The 23049-nt window shown below is 36.5% G+C and overlaps 1 pseudogene; it reads left to right on the forward strand.

Annotated features, from left to right (window-relative positions):
* The first annotated feature begins 17363 nt into the window (after nucleotides 1–17363).
* LOC102481252 (nucleolin-like) lies at nucleotides 17364–19715 on the forward strand (annotated as a pseudogene).
* Nucleotides 19716–23049: the final 3334 nt, after the last annotated feature.

A 23049-nucleotide genomic window follows, 5' to 3' on the forward strand; every position in this document is an offset into this window, starting at 1 on the left:
GACCCAGTGGTTTAAACTCATGCTGAGCACATGTGCATGCGTGCCTAAGATCCCGAGAGGAGAATGGAGGAGAGGGATTGTGGCGTGACCATCCCCCCCAGGGGGGAGATTTCTTGCTTTCTATCTCTCTGTCTCTCTCTGTCTCTCTGGTGAGCACACATGTCCTATAGCAAAAACGTCTCCAAAGAAAACCCCTCAAAAACCCCCAAAAACCAAATGAAACAAACAAAAAAAACAATTTGCAGTTTTGCATGAAATGGTCAAGATAACCTTTCAAAGATGACATTTAAGCAAAGATTTGGAAGTGAGGGAGTCATTATTTGAATCTTTCTTTGGAGTTTTTCTATGCTCTTTGTGTTACTTTTATTCTATTTTTCCTGTTTTAAACTTCTCTTAAATATCTGCTGATCCCTATGACTCATTTGGATCTAAGAGTGATGAATTTTCTTTCTTTCTTTCTTTCTTTCTTTTTTTTTTTTTAAGGAGGTTTGTGCTATAGGGTATATGTGCTTGCTGAAAAGACAGAGGAAAAAAGAAATCACCCCCTGGAGGGGATGGCCTTGCTACAGTCCCTTCTCCATTCTCTTCATAGGATTTTGGGTATGCATGCATACTTGCCCAGTGTGAGTTTCAAGCAACCCAGTAGGGGACTCAAACTGCCATGCTGCAGTCTAGCACCTTAACTACTACACCACCTGCTAGCCCTGAGCTTGAAACATTTTAGATGCTATGTGTACATGTGCAGATCTTGCTGATTCGTAGGATTTATTGTAGAGTGACATAGCAGCAAATTAATGTCTCCTGATGGTTCAGTTTCTTTAGAGGTGAAGCATAGCTGCTAGCTCTCTTTCTTTCTTCCATTTTTAGAGATTTTTGCCATAAGGTGCATGTGCTCACCAGAGAGACAAAGACAGAGAGACACAGAGAGACAGAAAGCGAGAAGTCACACCCACCCCCCTGCCCTTGGGGAGGGGAGGGGATGGCCACGTCACAATTCCTTCTCCTTTCAGGATTTTGCACACATGGCCTGCATGAGTTTTAAGCCACTGGGTCCTGGACTCGAACCGTGGTGGACTACAAGAGAGTCCAGGGACATAATCATTATGCCATCTGCTGGTCCTGGCTGCTAGAATTCTAATGGATGGGAAACAAAGCTGAGGGTCCTTTTTTTCATTTAAAGGTTTCTAATTTCACCTTTCAATGTTTCTGGTGTCCTTGTATACAGGGACTTTCTCAATAATCTCTCCATTGTGGGAAAGAGAGTCTACGAGCTCCTTACAATCTGTGGTGGATAGTCACTGACTGCTTGGGACAAGAATGCATGTCCTAGGAGTCTCACTGTACCTTAAAATGATTTGTCAAGTAGTTCTATCTTTAGGCCGAGATTTCACTCCCATCTTTCATGGTCTCTAGTCCCTTCAGTTCCTGAGACTTTCTGGGAATTTGCTGTAAATTCAGCTTACATCTCTTCTTTTTGCATTTTCAGTTTCTTTTGTTCTGCTAATTTAGTTAAAACATCTTGGACCAATTTCCATCTTCCTAAATTGTGTTCATAGTTCCCCGTCCAGCTGTAGTTTCAATTTCTATTCTATAATTGTAGATATTTACTTCTTAAAAAATCCTTTATGTAATGTTGGTAGGGTTCCCAGAGGAAGTAGCAACAGTCAGGTGTTCAATCTGCTATGCTGAAACGGAAGTCGGTACAATTCAATTAAATAAAGAGTTGTTTGTGTTCTATTTAGTGTGCAGGACTGTGAGAGGTCCTCCTGGGAACATAAAATACAAAAATTATTATGAATAATTGTCTAGGCTGAAGGAACTCAGAGTTTAGGGTGAAAGAAAGGCATTACCCTCACATAATTCTAATTCAAACCAGATTGGGCAAAGCTGTGCAGGTACCGGGATAGTGTCTCTTTCCTCTCCTAAAAACAAACAAACAAACAAAAAACTATGTCCACCTAGGATTTCAGAATAGTATCTTATTTGGAAATAGGGTGATTGCCAATGGAATCAAGTTAAGATGAGGTTACAGTGGACTAGAGTAGACTCTAAATCTGATGACTGGTGTCTTCACTAGAGAAAAGCGATTAGTAGATAAAGCGATGTGGAAGAGACACCAGAGTAAAAGACCATGCCAGGAAGAAGTCAGAGATTAAAGTGATGCATTTACAAGACAAGAAACTCCGGAGGCACCAAAAGCTAGAAGAGGTTAGGAAACCTTCCCTAGATCTTTCACTGGGGACATGGCCTTGTTAATACCTTCAATTTTGAACACCTCAACTGAGGACTGTAAGAAAATAAATTGCTGTTGTTTTAAACCACCCACTTTGTGTATTTTCTTACAGCAATCCTAGGAAACTAATAAATGTTTAACAGCAATAATAGCCTGATAGGTAAGTACAAGTAAAACACAGCTCAGGACATATGAAGATAGGAAATATAAAATTTCTGTGTTTGTCTTTGATCAAACGGAAATTCTCCAAGTGAAAATGTGTTTGAGGTTATTAAACTGTAAGACAGGATCTCATGATTACTTAAGGATTGATTTTTCAAGGGATAATTGCTAAAATTTGTATTTGACCAAATCGATACATTTACATGCTAAAAATCCTATCTTCTTCTCAAAAATAATCACTAATACCTTCTGAATATATCTTTACTCTCTCTCTTTCTTTTTTTTTTTTTTTGAGAGTTTTTTTGCTATAGGGCATGTGCGCTTGCCAGACAGACAGAGAGAGACAGAAAGTGAGAAATCACCCCCCAGGGGGAATGGCCACGCCGCAATCCCTTCTCCTCCGTTCTCCTCTTGGGATCTTGGGCATGCACGCACATGCACTGGGCGTGAGATTTAAGCCCCCGGGTCCGGGACGCGAACCGTGGTCGACTACGTGGGAGTCCAGAGACATAGCCATTATGCTAACTGCTGGTCCCTTTCTGAATATATCTAAAGAAATAAAAGTGCTTGCACATTGATGTTTATTGCAGCACTATCCACAATTGCTAAGACATGGAACCACCCCAAATGTTCACAAATGGACAAATGGATTGAAAAACTGTGGCACATATACTCTATCGAATACTATTCAGTCATAAAAAACAACAAAACCCTGGCTTTTGACAGAAAGTGGAAGAATATGGAAGATTTACTGCTGAGTGAAGCAAGCCAGACTATGAAGGAGAGACATTGTATATCCTCATTTAATATATACTGAGTACCCACACTCTGTGACCGAAACTCATTGACTAAAGGACATAGAAGCACAGTAAATGGATGTAAATACCAGATATAGTGTGTTTGAAAGAGTAGAGTCTGAGGAAGGACATTTAGAAGAAAAATAGAGAGGCAGAGCATTAATGGGACAAAGATATATGGTATTATCTGTTGAAGATATTTTTATAGTTTTATCAACCAGACTAGGGAGAAATGTTCACATGTTGAAATATTCAGTTTGTAAGCTAAATAATGTGATTGAATGTAAAAGAGAAAATGAAATTAAAAATGTTTAAAAAAAGAAAGGCACATATTTTTAGCATCATGTAATCATTATTTCTGAAAGAAAACTGAGTGCTATTACAAGGCATCCTTGGCTCATAAATTTTCTTCATGTCAGTAGATATGCCCTTAGTGTCTTAGGCTGACTTCCTAACTTTTTTAGCATTGAGAATAACTTTTAATGAAGTACTCTATTTTACTATTATGATCCAAGTCATTAACAAGATTTTCTCAACTAAAGTAAGAGTAATGGTTTTTGGCATATATAGTTGAATGTCTTTGAAATGGAAATAAATGTTTAAGAAATTGAAGTCTAGGAAGAGACAAATCTTATTTGACAAATTCTAAAGACAATCTCATGAAAACAAGACTGCTGGTGATAGAAGTTTCAAATTGTTAACATTTGTTCAGCCATTACATATGAATCAACTAGTCCATCAGTACAGTTTGATGCTCCTGAGATATTTCACCTAAGCTTTGCAATCTAGTTTTTAGAGCTAACTAAAAGCTTTAGGGAAGTTAAACTGGTGAAACTAACTATGGTTGCAAACATGTGGCAGTTAACTGAAAATTGTTTGGATAGAGAAGAAATAACTTCATTCATTACTTGTAAAATCAAATGTTTCCATTGAGTAGTTCATAATATATAATACAAATTTGGTTCAGTTTTTCACTAAGAAGTCAGGCACATACTAGCAATGCTTTCTCTAAAGCTTAGAAAGTAAAGAATCCTTCTTTTCTTCTCATTTTTATAGCTTCACCCAAGACTAAATTTTAGCTTACCTCCAGGCCTACGTCTTTTCCTGTATGTACCTCCTTATTAGTAAACTGGAACATGCAGTTTTCAAGATAGAAAACTGAAAGTCTTCTTTAGTTATCATTCGTCCTTAACATCCAATCAGTTGCTGAGTCCTTAAGTGCACAGGATCTCATGTCTTCTCCTTTTTTAACAATGTAACCATTCTTGCTCTAGGTGGAAAGAATCCCATTACTTCTTTACTAAATTATCCCAGTGGTTTCCCTAGTGGACTCTCCTAGACAATGCTCTATACTGCTGCCAATCATCATTCTGAATTACAAATCTGGTTAAGTTCAGCCTTGCTTCATATCCTTCAGTGGCTTCCCATAATTTACGGATTAAAGTCATAATACTTAGCACGAAAAACCCTCATGACCTATCACTCGTTAATAGTCTGGCGTCATTTTCTAATACAACATCACTCCCTGTCTGCCCTACATGCGTGAAACCACCAGCAAAACCTGGGGCATATTCTTTTGTGTCCATCACGTCTCAGGCTCTTCCTTAAACTTGTTATATCCCTTCCCATCACTTAACAATAGGCAGGTATTGACTTAACCTGCAATATTCCATTCAAATGCCATCGCCTCAATGGCTTTGTCAGCGGTCTAGTTTTAATCTAACCACTTAGCTGGGGGACAAACCCTTTGCATGGGGACAGACTAAACAAATAGGAAATGTTAGGACTGTGGTTCTCTTCAGTAAATTTTTCTCATACCGTATACGATTTAATTTGGCTTAGACTCTTTTTAGTGCAATCTCTAATTCATAGTAGGTAAGTGTTTAAGAGCATGGCCTCTGCAATCAAACATTCTGTATTCAAATCTCAGCATTATCTTTTGCTAGTTGTGTGATTTTGGGTCAGTATTTGTCCAAGTCTTGTTTTGCATCACTGAGGGAACATTGCTATTACATGTTAACAGTAATTCTTGAATGACTAAAATACTAATAGGACTTAGCAATGCTTATGGTCATTGCTTACTGAAATGTTTTTTGTTTTGTTTGCTTTTAGAATAAATCACTGGAAAGAGAAGTAAGAGATGAACTCTGTACTGAAATTCTCTCTTTGTAATTCCTAACAGGCTCTCACCAGGAATAGAGCCAAATCTGTTAGAGACTGGTGTTTGCTTCCTAGGGTTGCTATTTATTGTCTTAGCTTTATTAGTGGAAAGAATCCAAAGAATGGATTGAGAGTAGCTCTATCTTTTGTTTACCTGCACCTGATTAAAACACACATATAATTAGAAGCTTATTTTTATAGATTAAGGAGTTATTAAAATAGACATTTGATGGAATTTAAAACATAATGTATTCCACACCTAAAACAATATTTTTGTGATTTTTTATCACATGAATTTATTTAAGCTATAAAATTCTGAAACATTGTGAAGCATGCTGAGTTAATTAGCATTAGAAAACAAAAATATCATTACATGATAAACTCTTTGAACCATTTTGTTGAGATTTATGTACTAGCACATTTTTGAGTAACAGTTTAATATTTAAATAAAGTATAAGTTAATATTATATAATAGAAGAGATATATATTAGATCAAATTATACAATAAAGTAATATTTTTCTTTTCAACCTTTCTGGAATGCAGAAAGACAAAAAAAGTGAAGCAAAGACAAGAAAACACTAATTTATTAAGAAATCTTTGCATTATTTTCAAAAGAAAGTAACAGACACATAAAAATTGTCCATAATGGGGTACAGTGTGATTTTTTTTGTATAAATACAATGTGTACTGATCAAATCAGGGTAATTAGCATATCCACCACATCAAATATTCATTATTAATTTCTACTGGAAACATTCAAAATCATGTCTACTAGTTATCATATTATATTATTGTTAACCATAGCTAACCTGTGCTACAGAAACCCACATTTATTTACTGTCAACTAAAATTTTCTGTTCATTAACCAATGGATCCCTATTCCTTCCTTTATCCTAACCTTCCTAGTCATTATTTTACTCGCTGTGCCATGAGGTCAAATATTTTAGCTTCCAAAACTGAGCAAGACCATGAATTATTTGTCTTTCTGAACTTAGTTCATCTCACTTAACATAATCTCCAGGGTTATCTATGAATGACAGAAATTTATATTTTTATTGTTGAATAGTATTTTTTATACATACATACATATCATATTTTCCTTATCCATTCTTCTGCTGATGGACATTTAGGAAAATTCCATATCTTGACTATTGTCAATAATGCTACAATAAACACGAGGTACAGATGTTTTTGATAAATTGATTTCATTTGAGTATTTCTAGTAGTAGGTTTGCTGGATCATATGACAGTTCTATTTTTAATTATATGAAGAACCTCTACATTTTTCCATAATGGTTATATTAATTTATATTCTCCCTAGCAGTGTATAATAGTTTTGCTTTTTCCATATCTTTGTTAGCATTTATTGTTATTATTGTTGTTGTTGATAATAACTATTCTAACTAGAATGAGATCTCATTGTGGTTTTGATTTGTATTTCCCTAATAAGGATATTGAACATTTTTTTATATACTAGGCCATTTATATGAGTCCTTTTGAGAAATGTCTATTCAGATCTATTGTCCACTTTTAATTGGATAACTTTTTTTTCCCTGAGTTCTTTGACTTCCTTGCATTTTATTTTTATTTAATGAGAGATTTTTTTGCTATAGGGCATGTGGGGATACTGAAGAGTCAGAGAGAAACAGAGAGATAGAAAGAGAGAAATCATTCCCTAGGGGGGATGGCCACATTGCCATCCCTCTTCATTTCTCAGAAATTTGGCATGCACGCACCTATGCCCAGTCTGAGTTTCAAGTCTCTGGGTCTGGGACTAGAATTGTGGACAAATATGAAGGAAACAAGTGATGAAACCATTACACTATCTGCTGGTCCTGAGTTCCTTGCATATTCTGAATATTTTTTTAAAGAATTATTTTATTTAACTTTATTTATTATTATTAGCATTATTATTTTCCAGTTTTGATCAGAGAGAGACAGAGAGAGAGAGAGGAAGTGAGAAAGCAAGCCACCAGGTCTGAGACTTGAACTGTGTTTGACCATGTGGGAGTCCAGCGCCTTTAACCACCATGCACTTGCCGGCCCCCATATTCTGAATATTAACCCCTTGTCAGATGAATAATGTTCACATAGTTTCTTCCCTTCTGCAGGTCGTCTCTCTATTTGCTCTGTTGATTTTGTCCCTTGCTGTGCAGAACTTTTCAGTTTGATGGAATCCCATTTGTCTACATTTGCTTTTGTTGCCTGTGCTTTTGAGGTCATGTTCAAAAACTCTTGCTTTTTTTTTTTTTTTAAATGAAAGCTATTATTTTATTATGCAGCTCTTGTTTTTACTGCACAGCCCTAGAATGACTTAGTTTCCTTTTCCTATCTGAACCGTACATTTTGTATCTGTGCTTTTCCCTGTTCTCTCCAACCCTAAACCCAAAGCAAGTACTCCAATTACCTAAAAGGTATAGAACTCTCAATAAACTGTTCTTAATGCTGCTTTGAACAAATAAAAGAAAAAACACTTGAAGCAGAATATTAACTTTCAGGAGAATGTCACAAAACAACCTTAGATGTGAGCAGAGAAATAAAAACTACCCAGCTGCCAGAATTGTCCAATTTATCTTATCTCCAGGGTAATGTATATTCCAATGTTGATCATTTTTGGCTCTTCAGACAAAACATTTCCTCTTTACTAGTCTGAGATAGCTAGGACACGTACCTTTTAGAATTATTTTATTTAACTTTATTCTTTCAGTTAGACTTGACGAGAAAAAGAGAGAGAGAGAGAGGAGAGAGAGAGAGAGAGAAAGCTGCCAGGACTAGGACTGGGACTGGGACTGGGACTGGAACCATGGACGGCCATGTGGGTATCCAGTGCCTTAACCACCAAGCTACCTGCCAGCCCTACCAGGACACCTATCTTTAAGGCTACAGAACTAAAGAACACTCAGCACATTGAGGAAATCCTCTAAAAGAATTATATAGATTAGACTCTGATGATTCATGTGTCTATGGTGTTTCTGAACATTTTTACAGATAATCTTGGAAAACAAAACATAGCACAAAGTTTTTCAGTTAGTCTACTCTCGTATGTTACTGTGACATCATTTTATAAGAATTTCAGTAGTATAAGAATATAAAGTAGAATTTCCAAAATATTATTTTTCTCTAATCTGGTAATTATGGCCTCTATTCTTAATTCAGGTCAATTTTAATATGGAATAATTTAAGTAGAACTATGCTTGAAATGCAGCATAGGTTTCCTCTTACAGTGGTATGGAAGATATTTTTATATTGCATAGAATTTAATTTAGGATCATGTTATAGAGTTTGGATGTGTATCTGAAAACTTTCTCTACAATTCCAGTATTCTGCAAATGGACTGGGAAAATAGAATACTATTCTGAAAAGAAGCTCTCATTCAAGGTTCCCTGTGGGTCTCATTTTTTCCACACTGGATTTACCAAGGCAGCAAGTTCACACAGGTGGATACTGTTTTGGTTCTGCTGATGGTTGTGAAGTGGTGCTCAGAGAGAAAAGTAGGAGGACAAAGAAAGCAATTGGGGATTTAATAAAACAGGATGGTAAGATGTGCTGTAGCACAGGTTTCAAAATTGCTGCCTGAAAACATACACTTGCAGTACTGAAGCTTTTATCTATTGATACAATAGTTTCCACACTTGCCTTACCGTCAATCTGCATACTAGCAGCACCAGGCTTTCCTTCCGGTTGCTTTTCTATTTGCTACTTATCCATTCTCTCTTGTCTGGCCTGGGTTATCTGCAAGTGAAACGTACTGGGTAACTGATTCTCTGTCATGTGAAATAGGGGCCCACTTGGATAATCATTCCATAGCAGAAACAGTAGAAATAAATACCTTAATATGAAATCTATTAAATGTGCAGCTATTGAGCAACTATTATGCACAAAGCCCTGTCACACATGATACTCCACTTTTCAAGAAATAATTAATTTGATTTAATGTTATTTTTAAATTTGCTATAGGACACATGTACTCACTAGAGAGAGGGAGAGAGAAGGTGAGGAAGCAAACAGCCAGGTCTGGGACTCAAACCACGGTTGGCCATGTGTGAATCCTGGGCCTTAACCACCACATTATCTGCTGGTCCCCATGGTAGCATATTTAATTCTGGGTGGTAGCTCCATGTTTGTCTTAAAAATAAATACTTTAAGAGGGTAAGTAATTCAGTAAATTTAGCCAATAAACATGAGAACCAGAATTCAAACCCTTGTACGAATTCAGATTTGCACAGGACAGAATAAGAAAAGAAAAAGACCCGTAATCATTAGCATTTATTGCATGTATTATTTACTGTCATTAAATTATCTCAACACAACATAGTGAAATAGATGTTTTCATTTCCAGTTCTAAAGAGAAACTAAAGGTTCCACAAGAGTAAAGAATTCTGTCAGGTTACAAATAGAGGAAGTAACCTCATGTCAAATGACAAGATTACTATGTTACATTGTGATATGATAAAAGATGTATAGAATCTTAGGAGTGGTGTGAATATTATGCACCTCTACCAGCATACTAAAAACAACACAATGTACAGTAAGCAAGTAAAACACTGATAAATGTTAAACGAATGACAAAAATTACACCCTAACACTCTGAAAACATTGCTATTACTTTAGTGTCTATTAATTTAGGAAACTTTTTAATCTTAAACTGCATTTACAGAATACTCCCAAAAACCTCTGTTGCAGAGAAAATAATAAGTAAAGTATTATCATTTTACTTAAAGAGAATTTAGAAGAGGGATGCTCTTTCTTGCATGTGATTGTCTAAACTTATCCCACAATTAGCTGTAAAAATGAGATTAGAAACTCCTATCTCTGACAACCAAATCGCTCCTTAATCTAAGATGTGATCATTGTAGAACTTTAAGTCTTGTACATTCACCATTGTTTTAAATAGAATACAGACTCGAAATTCGTATTCTTCATTTGAAAAAAATCACTGAAGCCAATTGACCTGAACTTTGAAGACATTATGATGAATGACTATATCCTTAGTAGATTAAAAATAGAATGGGGAAAATAATTAATTAAACTATAATCAGGAAACAAAATTCCTAACCTTGCATGTTAATATTCTATACCACTGTCAATAGGTCTTAAGACACATTACAAATTACAGCTATATATCATAAAATTGACTTCAATTTTAACTTTCTAGCCCTATTTAATCCCAACAAAGTGTAAATTTTTTAAAAGAGAGGTTGTTTTATAGGGCTGTGTGCTTGCCAGAGAGACAGAGACAGAAAATATGAAATCACTCCCCAGGGGGAAAGACTGTACCATCTCCTTCATTGTCCTCTGGGATTCTGGGCGCACATGCACATGCTCCCGGCATGAGTTTTAAGCCACTGGGTTCAGGACTCAAAACATGGTTGACTATGTGGGAATCCAGCGAGTATCCACTATGCCATCTGATGGTCCCACAAAGTGTAAATTTAATACCCTAATTGTGTGCTATAAAATTTTAAAAATTTAATTCCTTTACATTTAATCAGTACCTCACAGATCACAAATATCATGTTAGATTTTGTTAAATCAACCGATTTGATTTGATTCTTTTAACAGCTAAATACATTGTGTAGGGTCAACTTTACCATATCTATTTAAATATCATAGTAACTGAGGTTAAGAGAAATCAAATAATTCAAGTAGAATGTTAGAGCATCTGGAATTTTTACTTGAGTTTCTCCAACACCAGAACCATATGAATTTAAAGCAGATGATCAAGAAAATGCCAGATTACTGAGGATTTTAAAAGTTCCTTAGTTAGCATAGAGATTCATGTTCACATTGTATTTGAGAGGATAGCAACAAGGTCCTTTAATAGACATACATTGCAATGCATGAAGATGGTCTTTCTGTTGGAACACTTAGAGTGAGAAGAGATCAAATTCAGAAGGAAACCTTTCAGGATGTGGTACAACTGCACCCATCAAATAGTTTCCTATTGTCCTGACTTCATCTGTAAATAACACATTGGTGTAAGTAAGTAGCAGGTACAGAACAGGAAACCTGACCTCTGAATTTGCTCAGCAAAGGGGCCATAGACTCTGGTAGGAGCCACCCAATCATACAGTGTAACCTCTAGTTGCATCTGCTCCTAGCTATGTTTAAAGAGAAGCTGACAGCTAGCTGATCAGTGCACAGTGCAGTCCATCTCTCTTACGGGAATAGACTGAGCACCTACCAGGTATTCTGCTAATAGCTGGGCAGGCCTAGGAGTTGATCATCGCTGAAAGGTCTTCTGATAAAAACCTACTCGTACCGGAGCCTCAGTCCCCAGGCCAAGAGCAATATTGTAACAGCAGCAAGTTCATCGATAAAACTGGTGCTTAAGACATTTCAAGAAAGCTTCTATATCTCTTTAATCCTCACATAAAACTTATCAAGCTTTGGTTTTGTGTGTTGATTTCTCTGTGTATGCAAGCACACAATTGTCCACATGTGGGAACAAGATACCTATTAATGTCCTTTTCTAGGGACTCTGTATATTCGAATGTTCAAAATATAGACCTCTTTCAGCTAGTAAATGAGAAAAGAAACCATTTTCTCTAACAAATAAAAGGAATATAGTTTATTTCTCAATAACATTTCCTGGCTATTGTCAATACTAGCACAATTTTCACCATTATTTGTTTGTTTGAAGGTGGTAGAGATATTGGCATGTGCATTATTAAGATAGCCTGAATATGGTAATTTTCATAATGAGATTTATTGTATATGCCTCCTGGAATAGAGGACTGTGCTATTCTAAAGCATTTAAATGGCTGTAGGATAGTGAGATTCCATTATTTTTGATGGAACAAAATTTGTATTCTGAGTTCATTGGAATATTGAATAAGATGCAGAAAAAAGTTCTGTTCTTACATCATTCATGTAATGAGGTGATACATAAAAAATTCAGTTTTGTGGTGTCAAATGCCTGGACAGAATTTAAATGAATATAAATTGATAGTAAATGCCCATCGAAGAATGCAGGTGATCTTTTTTTTTTTTTTTTAATTTCTTTCAGTTTCTGGTAGTACATAATTTCATGGCACATGTCCCAGCTTGACAAAATTATATAAAATGACTATGAAGTAGCAGCTAACATTTGAGAGATTTAAAAGACATCCTGTTTTTCACTAATTTCTCTGGTGCCTAGTGCAGTGTTTTGCTTGTTAGAAATGTAATAAATGTCTGTGCAATTAAAGCCAAAGAATTAAAAATGCAATAGGATTGTTAAAATGTGACAGAATAATCTGTGCATGAACTAAACCAATGTCAAAATAAATGACTTTTGGGACCAGCAGTTAGTGTAATGGCTATGTTGCTGAACTCCCATGTAGCCTACTGCGATTCAAGTCCTGGACCCGGTGGCTTAAACTTACACCAGGAGCGTATGCATGCGTACCCAAGATCCCCAGAGCGGAATGGAGGAGAAGGGATTGCAGCATGGCCCTATACCTGGCCAATCACCCCCCTGGTGGGTGATTTCTCACTTTCTATCTCTCTGTCTCTCTTGGTCTTTCTGGTGAGCACATGCACCCTATAGCAAAAAAAAAAACAAAAAAAAACAACAAAAAAAAACCAAAAAAAAACCCTCCAAAAAAAAAGGCTTTTGTTTATATGCTCCAATTTATCAAAATGAATCTAAAATATCTCTAGAACCACTTGCCCTGCCTTTTATAAAATATATATAATATACATATATTATGTACAATACAATGTGTATATTTTATATATACAACTATATAAATATATAATGTTATGTTACATATCTAAAAATATCTATATATAATACATACTATACAATATATTATAGATTTATATAGTTATTTTATATACATATATATAACATATATATGTATTTGAAACAGGCTGAGCATTATAAGAAGCACAAAGGACTAGGATAGTCATCCATTTTGTTCTTTGATCCTTGGGACACCAATCACAGTTACTACAGTAATGTACTTTGTCAATCTTAGCTTTCTGATATTTTCTTTTGTTTATTCCAGCTCTAGGTAAAAGCTTACTATTAAATATAGTTTAACACATCTAGAATTCGTTTATTTATTTTTACATCTCAATTTTAGAAATCATTTATTTATTTTTACATTTCAATTTTAGCTAAAGCTAACTAAACTCAAGTTGACTTTTTATTGATCTTATAGCACATTATTTTGTAGGAAAAATAAACCCCCCCACTTACCTCCTCTTTGTTTTTTTTTAATTTGTTTGTTTGTTTTTTTAGCAGAAGCTGGACTTCCTCAGGCTAAGAGCAGTGTCAGATATAACTCCTAAATTGTCTACTGTCTTCATTCAAAGTATTTGTTCTAATATTAGCTATATAACTAAATTAGTCAAGGCATTGCAATTTGTTGAATGCTTCTATATCCTGATGATATTATGTTTATAAAATGAATGGCTCACATTTATTTTTCACAATATCTCTGCACAATAGATATTACTACCTTAGAAAATTAACATTTGTCTAAAATCACCAAATTTTAAAAAATGCAGCAATAGAATAATTGGAGTCTGTCCATCAAATTTCAAAGTCTCTGTCCTTCCTGTAACAACATACAGTAATTCCAAATATAGTCTTGAAATGTAGCTGAATGAAAAACTAATTGGGCAAAATCCACTTTTTTTTTTTAGTTGGTGGATTTTTGGTTTTCCAAACAAATTGATTTTGTTGACTTATAGGCAATGCTAGATATATTTATTTATGTAGTCCTAAACATATTTACTACTGTAGTATAGTCCTTGCCAGTCAGTAACTATCTAAAAACAAAGAAAGGAAAAACCTCTGACTAGAAACAAACTGTACTTAAGGTCCTTAAATTCTTAGGATCTATTTTTCTCCTTCATATATTTTCTGTATTATAGATATCTTTTCTTGCTACATGTGAACTGCTAAATGTCACACCAAGACAAAACATGGACAACACACAGATCTTTCCTTGTGACTTTCCTCAATAGGTATTTTAATGAGCTTACACGTATGTTTGCCTGAATGAATCATATGAATGTTCACATAAACAAAATGAGGTTTACCAGCATGCAGTTTATACCATAAAGCATTATTTTTGCTGTATACCCCTAAGTCCACAAAAATCATGAAGAAAACTGTACATCCTGACAGTCAATTGGAATGTACTTGAAAATACCCTTCGTTTGTCATTTTCTACCACTATGAAGTACAGTATTGTATGAGATTTTCATTCCTTGAGTTTTCTGCACAAATAAACCTTCCTCTCTTCACTCTTCCTCCTTCTCTCCCTCTCTTTCTCTCTGTTTCTCTGCTACTCATTGTTTCTACATCAGAGAAGTATAATATTTAGCAAAGAAAAAGTTACCCAAATATCAAAAGATTGAATTGTAGGTATATCTTTTGGGTTGGGAAGCTTTGATATTTTGCTATAAATAATTGTTTATACTATATACAGAGCTCCTGGAACAAGATTACCTTTAAGTTAAACACAAGATTTTATTAAGGTGATTTATAGAAAAGTTAAACAAGATATTGCTTGACTCAAATAAAGAAAGGACATTATTAGCCAAATAACACTTCATGACATGAACATATGAGGTCACTTCTTACCTTTTTATGAAACTTCCAGTGAGGTTTGTAGGGGAGAAGTAGTTTAACAGCAATATAGCACAATCAGATGGGACAATATTGTCCAAGAATTCCAGAATGAAATGAACTGAACAAAGTTGTGTGCATGATTGATGCTCAGTGTTCCTAGTATCTACCTAAAATAACATGACATATGGTATTGAGTAAAATAATACAATCGGGAGCACTTATCAAATTAGTTACTCTATGGTAAACAGTTTTCCCAGGGACTTCAGGGATCACACAGCAAATCCTTTAGGATTATTCTGTAAATTATCTGTGTTGCTTTCTTTCTTGAGAATATGGAAGTCATCAAGAATAAATTCTCCATCTCTAAAACTATGAACTCATTTCTGCTGCAATCTCCTTCATCTCCTTCACTACCAAGTTGCCAAAAAAATGACTCTACACCTTCTCACGGAAAGTCTCTCAGCTGTTCCTGTTCTTAGAAGTTCCCAAAGTTCACTTTTTATCAGAAAAATAATTTCAATGTCTTAGTCTCTACTGGTCTGTTTTTCTATTTTTAAAATAATTAATGTATTATTATTATTTTGATTTTCTATAGGGCATGTGTGCTCACCAGAGAGGCATAGAAAGAAAGAGAGGGAAAGTGAGAAAGAAACCCACCAGGTTCTGCACTTGAACTGCCATCAGTCATGTGGTAGTCCAGTGCCTCAATCACCATGCCACCTGCTGGCTCCATTTTTCTCTTTAATAGCAAAGATTTTCACCCACTACTCAAAATTGGTCATCTATTGTCCACTTACTCTATAAACTTTCTAAGGATCATATTACTCATGCTTATGCTCCAATCTATTCCTATTTACTAGTAACTACCAGTTCACCAGCTTGAGCTAAATATCCATTCAGTCAACTACCTGCTTTCTCTTGGAAGATTCACAGTCATGTCACACCTAGTAATTCTAAAATAAAACTCATCATTCTTTTCTAAAACTGATTTTCCTTTTGAATTTCCTATTTTGGTGAATGCAAGTTCCCAGGCTTTCAAGAATCAACAAGGAGTTAATCCTCTATGTGTTCATTTCCCTTTTCTTCTTTTTCCTTTTCTATATCTTTTTCTTAAAAATTTTTCAGAGGGTGTATGCACTTACGTGAAAGAGGGAGGGAGAGACGGAGGGAGAGACAGAAGAAAAAATGAGAAAGAACCGTCATGGGGAATGGTCACTCTGCAATTCTTCTTCTCCATTTCTTCCTTCTTTGGGGATTTTGGGCAAGCACACACATGTCCCAGATGTGTTTTCCAAGCTTCCAGGACTAGCACTTGAGCCACACTGTGGGCCATGTGGCATCTAGCTGTCTTAACCACCACAACACAGGTTGACACCATGTTTCTTCTTTTACACCCTTTCCATAATTAAGAATGAAGTTCTGTTTCTCTCCCCTGGCTAAGCTTCACATCTGTTTCCCCTCATAATCATTGCTATTACCCCTATCATCTGCACTAATTAGAATTCTAACTGCTTTCTGTACCTCCAGTTCTAACCCTATAACTTTATACTCCACATTACTGCCAATCTTACTTTTATGAAAATTGCAATTCTGGTCATGTTATTCTCCATTTTTAAATCCTTCAATATCTCGTCATTTTCTATGGGGTAGAGTATAAACATTTTCATCTGATGTACAGGCACCGTGTAATCTGATGAAAATGTGATATGCCTCAGTCTGTAGCTCATTTTCCAAGAATGACTTTGGATCTCTAAAAATCCAAGCTATTTTATGCCTTTATACTATTTTCCCAGGAATCCTTCAAAAGAATCACATTTAACCAACATTCATAAAGTCAAGGACTATGCTGAAGAAAAATCTTGGCAGAAAGAGCTAATGGGTCACCAAATACATGCTTTCTCTTTCCTGGTATAAAATGATCATGAGAGAATCACCTTGCTTCTAGTGTGGCCATGATATTGTTGCCACCAATGGAGCATTAGTGAAACTGGCAGGTTTCATTTTTCAGTCAAGTTATTAACAAATTTTTTCTGCCTACTCTATCCTCTCTTTCCTTTCCCTTTCTGCTGGCTGGAAGCACAGTACAACGAGTTCTTTTGGAAAAGCAAAGCCATAACATGAAAGAACACAGAATTCCTGAGACACCAAATGGAGAAAAGCTGTCTCTCCCAATAAGATCATTCTTCATTGGACAATTAAGAAAAACATAAACTTTGTTTGACTTTTGACATTTTGGGATGTACTTACTACTTTAACCCTGAGTAATTCAAGAGATAATAATCAGGCAAGAAAAACAGAATCAAGTCTTTTGCCTCAGTCTCAAGCTCTAGCTGGCCCCCAAGGTACACCCTCCAGGATTTTCAGTGCTCATGGCCACTACCAATGTCGCTGGAGTTCCTTAAGACTCATCTGTGCCCCTCGCCATCATAAGCTAACATCATGGCAAAGCTTGCTAAGGTTGGTAAAAATCAAAGTGGCCCCCCAAAAATGACTCCTCCTCCAAGGAAGGTAGAAGAAGACAGTGAAGTTGAGGAAATGTCAGAAGATGAAGATGATTATAGCAGTGGAGAAGAGTTTGTCATCCCTCAGAAAAAAGGTATGAAGGATGTCACAACTCCAGCAAAGAATGTGGTAGTTTCTCCAACAAAAAAGGTTGCAGTCACCCTACCTGCCAAGAAAGCAGCAGTCACCCCAGGCAAAAGGCAGCTGCCACACCATCCAAGAAGACTGTTACACCAGCCAAAGCAGTCACAGCACCTGGCAAGAAGGGAGCCACACTGGGCAAAGCATTAGTAGCAACTCCTGGTAAGAAAGGAGCTGCTACCCCAGCCAAGGGGGCAAAGAATGGCAAGAATGCCAAGAAGAAAGACAGTGATGAGGAGGAGGAAGATGATGAGGATGAAGATGAGGATAAATTTGAGCCAGCAGTGATGAAAGCAGTAGCTGCCTCCCTGGCCTCAGAGGAGGAGGATGAGGATGAGGATGATGATGAGGAGGATGAGGATGATGAGAATGAGGAAGATGAGGAGGAGGATGAAAATGAGGATGAGGAAGATGAGTCTGAAGAAGCAGCTATGGAGACTACACCATCCAAAGGAAAGAAAACTCCTGTAAAAGCTGTGCCTGTGAAAACAAGACTGTGGCTGAAGATGAAAATGAAGTCAAAGAGGATGAGGATGATGATGAGAAGGAAGATGAGGAGGATGATAATGAAGACGATGAGGATGAGGAAGATAAGGAGGAAGAAGAGCCTGTCAAAGAAGATCCTGGAAAATGAAAGAAGGAAATGACCAAATAGAAAGCAGCTCCTGAGGCCAAAAAACAGAAGGTAGAAGTCACAGAACCAACTACATCCTTCCATTTGTTTGTTGAAAACCTGAACAATAACAAATCTCTTCCCAAATTAAAAACTGGCATTAGTGTTGTTTTTGCTAAAAATGATCTTGCTGTTGTATGTCAAAATTGGTACATCTAGGAAGTTTGGCTAGGTTGACTTTGAATCTGCTGAAGATCTAGAAAAAGCTTTGGAACTCACCGGTTTAAAAGTCTTTGTCGGGAACCAGCAGTTAGCGTAATGGCTATGTCGCTGGACTCCCACGTAGTCGACCGCGGTTCGTGTCCCGGACCCGGTGGCTTAAAACTCACGGGCGTGTGTGCGTGCGTGCCCAAGATCCCGAGAGGAGAATGGAGGAGAAGGGATTGCGGCGTGACCATCGCCCCTGGGGGGTAATTTCTTGCTTTCTGTCTCTATGTCTCTCTGTCTGTCTGGCAAGCGCACGCGCCCTACAGTGAAAATCTCTCAAAAAAAAAAAAAAAAAGTCTTTGTCAATGAAATTAAATTAGAGAAACCAAAAGGAGAAGACAATGAGAAAGGTCAAGATGCAAGAACACTTTTGGCCAAAAATCTCCCCTACAAGTCATTCAGGATGAATTAAAGAAGTATTTGAAGATGCCATGGAGATCAGAATAATCAGCAAATATGGAAAAAGTAAAGGGATTGCTTATATTGAATTTAAGACAGAAACTGATGCAGCTTTGAAGAAAAGCAGGGAACAGAGATTGATGGGTGGTCCATTTTTCTATACTACACTGGAGAGAAAGGTCAAAATCAAGACTACAGAGCTGGAAAGAATAGCACTTGGAGTGGTGAATTGAAAAATCTAGTTTTGAGCAACCTCTCCTACAATGCAACCAAAGAAACACTTCAGGAAGTATTTGAGAAGGCAACTTTTATCAAAGTGCCTCAGAGGCAAAATGGCAAATCTAAAGGGTATGCATTTACAAACTGTGCTTCATTTGCAGACACTAAAGAAGCTTTAAATTCCTGTAATAAAAGGGAAAGTGAAGGCAGAGCAATCAGGCTGGAGCTGCAAAGACCCAGGGGATCATCTAATGCAAGATGTCAGCCCTCCAAAACTCTGTTTGTCAAAGGTCTGTCTGAGGATACCATTGAAGAGACATTAAAGGACACTTTGGACAGCTCTATTTGTGCAAGGATAGTCACTGACTGGGAAACAGGATCCTCCAAAGGGTTTGGTTTTGTACACAGAAGATGGTGAAATTGATGGAAACAAAGTTACCTTGGACTGGGCTAAGCCAAAGGGTGAAGGTGGCTTCGGGGGTCATGATGGAGGCAGAGGTGGCTTTGGAGGCTGAGGTAGAGGGAGAGGAGGCCAAGGTGGATTTGGTGGCAGAGGCCCAGGGGACTTTGGAGGGCAAGGTGACTTCCGAGGAGGCAGAGGAGGAAGAGGAGACCACAAGCCACAAGGAAAGAAGACGAAGTTTGAATAGTTCCTCTGTCCCTTTTTATCCCCTCTTCTATTTGAAAGAAAGGACTCTGGGGATTTTAGGACATTCGAAGACAGTGTGCAGTCCTGGGGTCTACTTGGAAAGCTGTAGAAATAACGTTTCAAGGGAGATAGGGAGATACTCTTGTTGTTTTTGATTGCATATTTATATAAATTTTTTAAAGAGATGAGTGATAGAGCTAGCCCTTATCTTTAATTTTTGATTTATATTGTTTCATCCCATGTACAAAACCATGGTTTTCCTACAAATAGTTTTGTGTGTGTGTGTGCATTGGGCAATTGTAAAGGAAAGCAGAATGTTTTATCATAATTTTTTTGCTTCGATGACTTTAAGATAAATTTTAAAAAGTCCTAGACCCTGTGGCGGGCGGCGGGGGTAAGGGGAAGAAAACCAGAATCACTACCATTTAAAGTCCTGTAATTCAGTTGTATGATAAGGGTTTTCATGTAATCTTAGTCAATATAATTTTTTGAGAGATTTTGGCTATAGGGTGTGTGTGCTCACAGGAGAGACACAGAGAAAGTGAGAAATCACCCTTTAGGAGGATGGCCATGTCATGGTTTCTTCTCCATTACCCTCCTGGGATTTTCAGCACACACGCACACACACACACACACACACACACACTCACACACACACTCACACCTGGTCTGAGTTTCAAGCTGCAGGGCCTGGGATTCAAACTGTGGTCAGTCATATGGGATCCAGCATCATAACCGCTATGCTACCCGGTGGCCCCAGATAACATAATTTTTAACAGTTGAATTGATATCACATTCCGATTATTGAGCATCATTAATTCACTCTATTATTAGACATTTTATTTCAAACTATTCACAATGATTGATAGCTTAAGTTATGAAATTTATTTCTTCCACATTATTTCAATAGCCTAACTTCCTTGAATATGACTGCTGATCAAAGGTGAGAAGATTCAGAACAATCTTGAAACTATGGTGAGATCCATTTTAAACACCTGACTCTGAAATATATCTCTGATTATAAGGACAATCGAATGAAGAATGTTTCCCTTTAAAGATTATGACATTGATACACAACATAGCAGAAACAATTTTTTAAATTAAGTGAAGATAATTTATGGCATTTTTTTCCTAAGCAAGCTATAATACCCTATAAGTAGTTCCTATTAACTTAGAAAATGCCTTTTCATAATAACTATCCTTCAGGAAGAAACAATTAGTAAGCTTAGTAATCTTGATCAAGTCCATAATAAATACCTGAGACAATGTATGGTTTTGGATTTTAAAAAGTGATTTTGCCTCAGTATTTATTAAAAAATTTTTGCGACAATCAAAATATTTACAGAAGGGTCTGCTTGCCAATATGCTATTTAAAGGAAATGGAGTAGAAGTCTCTGTAATATTTGAATTTATGAAGCGACTTGTTGAAAACAAGTAAAACTGACACGTGAAACTTTAAAACTCCAAAAATAACCACAGTCTGATGAAGTAATGGTATTTTGTTTCTTTTCCCGACCTTTAAGCTCTAGTTTGGGGAAAGAGACCAAGCATCACAGAAGTGTAATAATTCTAGCATCCAAGAATTTCATATATCGGCATCTTGGAAAACATGGCATTTTGATTTGGTTTTCCAGCAGACAAATGTACAGGATTTAAAGTAGAATCCCCTTTCCCTTTATAAACACAGACTTGATTCAACGTTTTTATAAAAAAATATTTCGACCTCTGATTAAGGTTTATTTTAAAATACAACATAGTATCCAGATAGTTTCTTGCTTTTAATCTCATCTACTCTTGATCAGAATTTAAGATTAAATTGCGAACAGCAGTTCTACGTGTGTGTGAGTTCACACTGGATGTAAGGTCCTCGTTGACTTTCAAATGCAGTGATAATCAAGGTAGATAAACTCCCTGCTCTTCATCCCACCTGCAGACTTTTGGATTCATGCATTGATTTATGCCAGCTCAATCTTCTGACTTTTCATCAAGATGTTCAATATACGGTGCCTTCATTATGAACTATAGTTTTCTCTATCATTATACGAAAACAAGTTAAGTAAGCTTTCCTCAAACAGCAGTGATTGCTTTCAAGTTTCTGAACATGGCGCAGTAGACTTGACGAGAAGGATTGATTTATCACTTTTTAAATAGATCCTTAATCTGCAAATCAATAAAGTGTTTCACTTCAGCACTGGCGCTGGGTGAATAACTCACCCTTGAAAACAGACTAAACTAATACTGCCTTTCTTCCTTTCTTTAATACACTCAGATTGAGATTGTGCTTTTTCTTTCCTTGGGTTTCTTGTTAAATTCCAGCGCTTGGGTGTGCCTGGGATTTCAGCCTGGTTTCTTAGAAACCAGGGGTTGAATGTTAACCTGATGACTGCTATTTTAGCGCTGTCATTCTCATTGTTATATAATGAAAAATGTTAAAACTTAAACATTTTTTAGCTAACCAAACATAAAAATAAAAGGTGAAAACACAAAGATATGGAGACCATTCTGTACTAAGCTGACACACAGCATGTCAGGTTCAGAAGGAGTAGAATTGTCGGGAATCTAAATGATTGACAATTAGTTTGGTAAAGACTACCAAAGAGTGAAATCATATTAGAATACACAGCCTCCATTTCTCACATGTCATCTGTTCTTTATGCTTTACTTAGTGAACAGAATACTCTAAACACCTCTTTTTATGGGCAGTTCTTAGGCAGTTCACACGTCTATCTAAAGTACTCAAGAATTTCGAAAAGAAGGCACTCTAGCCTTAGAGTAGTCAAATAATCCTTTAATTTATCTAGCATTAGTGGTCATTACAGCAAGAAAAATCAAAGACACTCATAACATGTTAGTTTGAGTATTTTTTAATATTGGGTTGTTGAAATGTCATGACAAATTTTTATACAAACATCGAAAAATATGCCAAGACTTTTTCAAAGACCCAGTAGTTTAAATTTAATTTGACAAAGGCCTTATAATAAATTTTGTTTTCACAAGTTCAAACTAAGTAACTGCATGGTTTCATAATGTTTTCTTTTTTAAAAAAATAAGTTAAACTCTCGGCTGTGTGGGCGTGCATGCCCAAGATCCCAAGAGGAGAATGGAAGAGAAGGGACTGCGTCATGGTCATCCACCCCCCACCCCCCTGGTGATTTCTCGCTTTCTGTCATCTCTCTGTCTCTGTCTCTCTCTCTCTGGCAAGCGCATGTGCCCTATAGCTAAAACCTCTCCAAAAAAAAGAAAGTTAAGCTAAGTAATAGTGGTAAGGCAGGAGTTAGACCCCATTTACAGGTAGTTAGGGCCGAGGACACCTCCTCCCACCCTGGAAGAGAGCC

The sequence above is a fragment of the Tupaia chinensis genome, unplaced genomic scaffold (assembly GCF_000334495.1).
Source record: "Tupaia chinensis unplaced genomic scaffold, TupChi_1.0 Scaffold000298_1, whole genome shotgun sequence".
Taxonomy (NCBI): domain Eukaryota; kingdom Metazoa; phylum Chordata; class Mammalia; order Scandentia; family Tupaiidae; genus Tupaia; species Tupaia belangeri.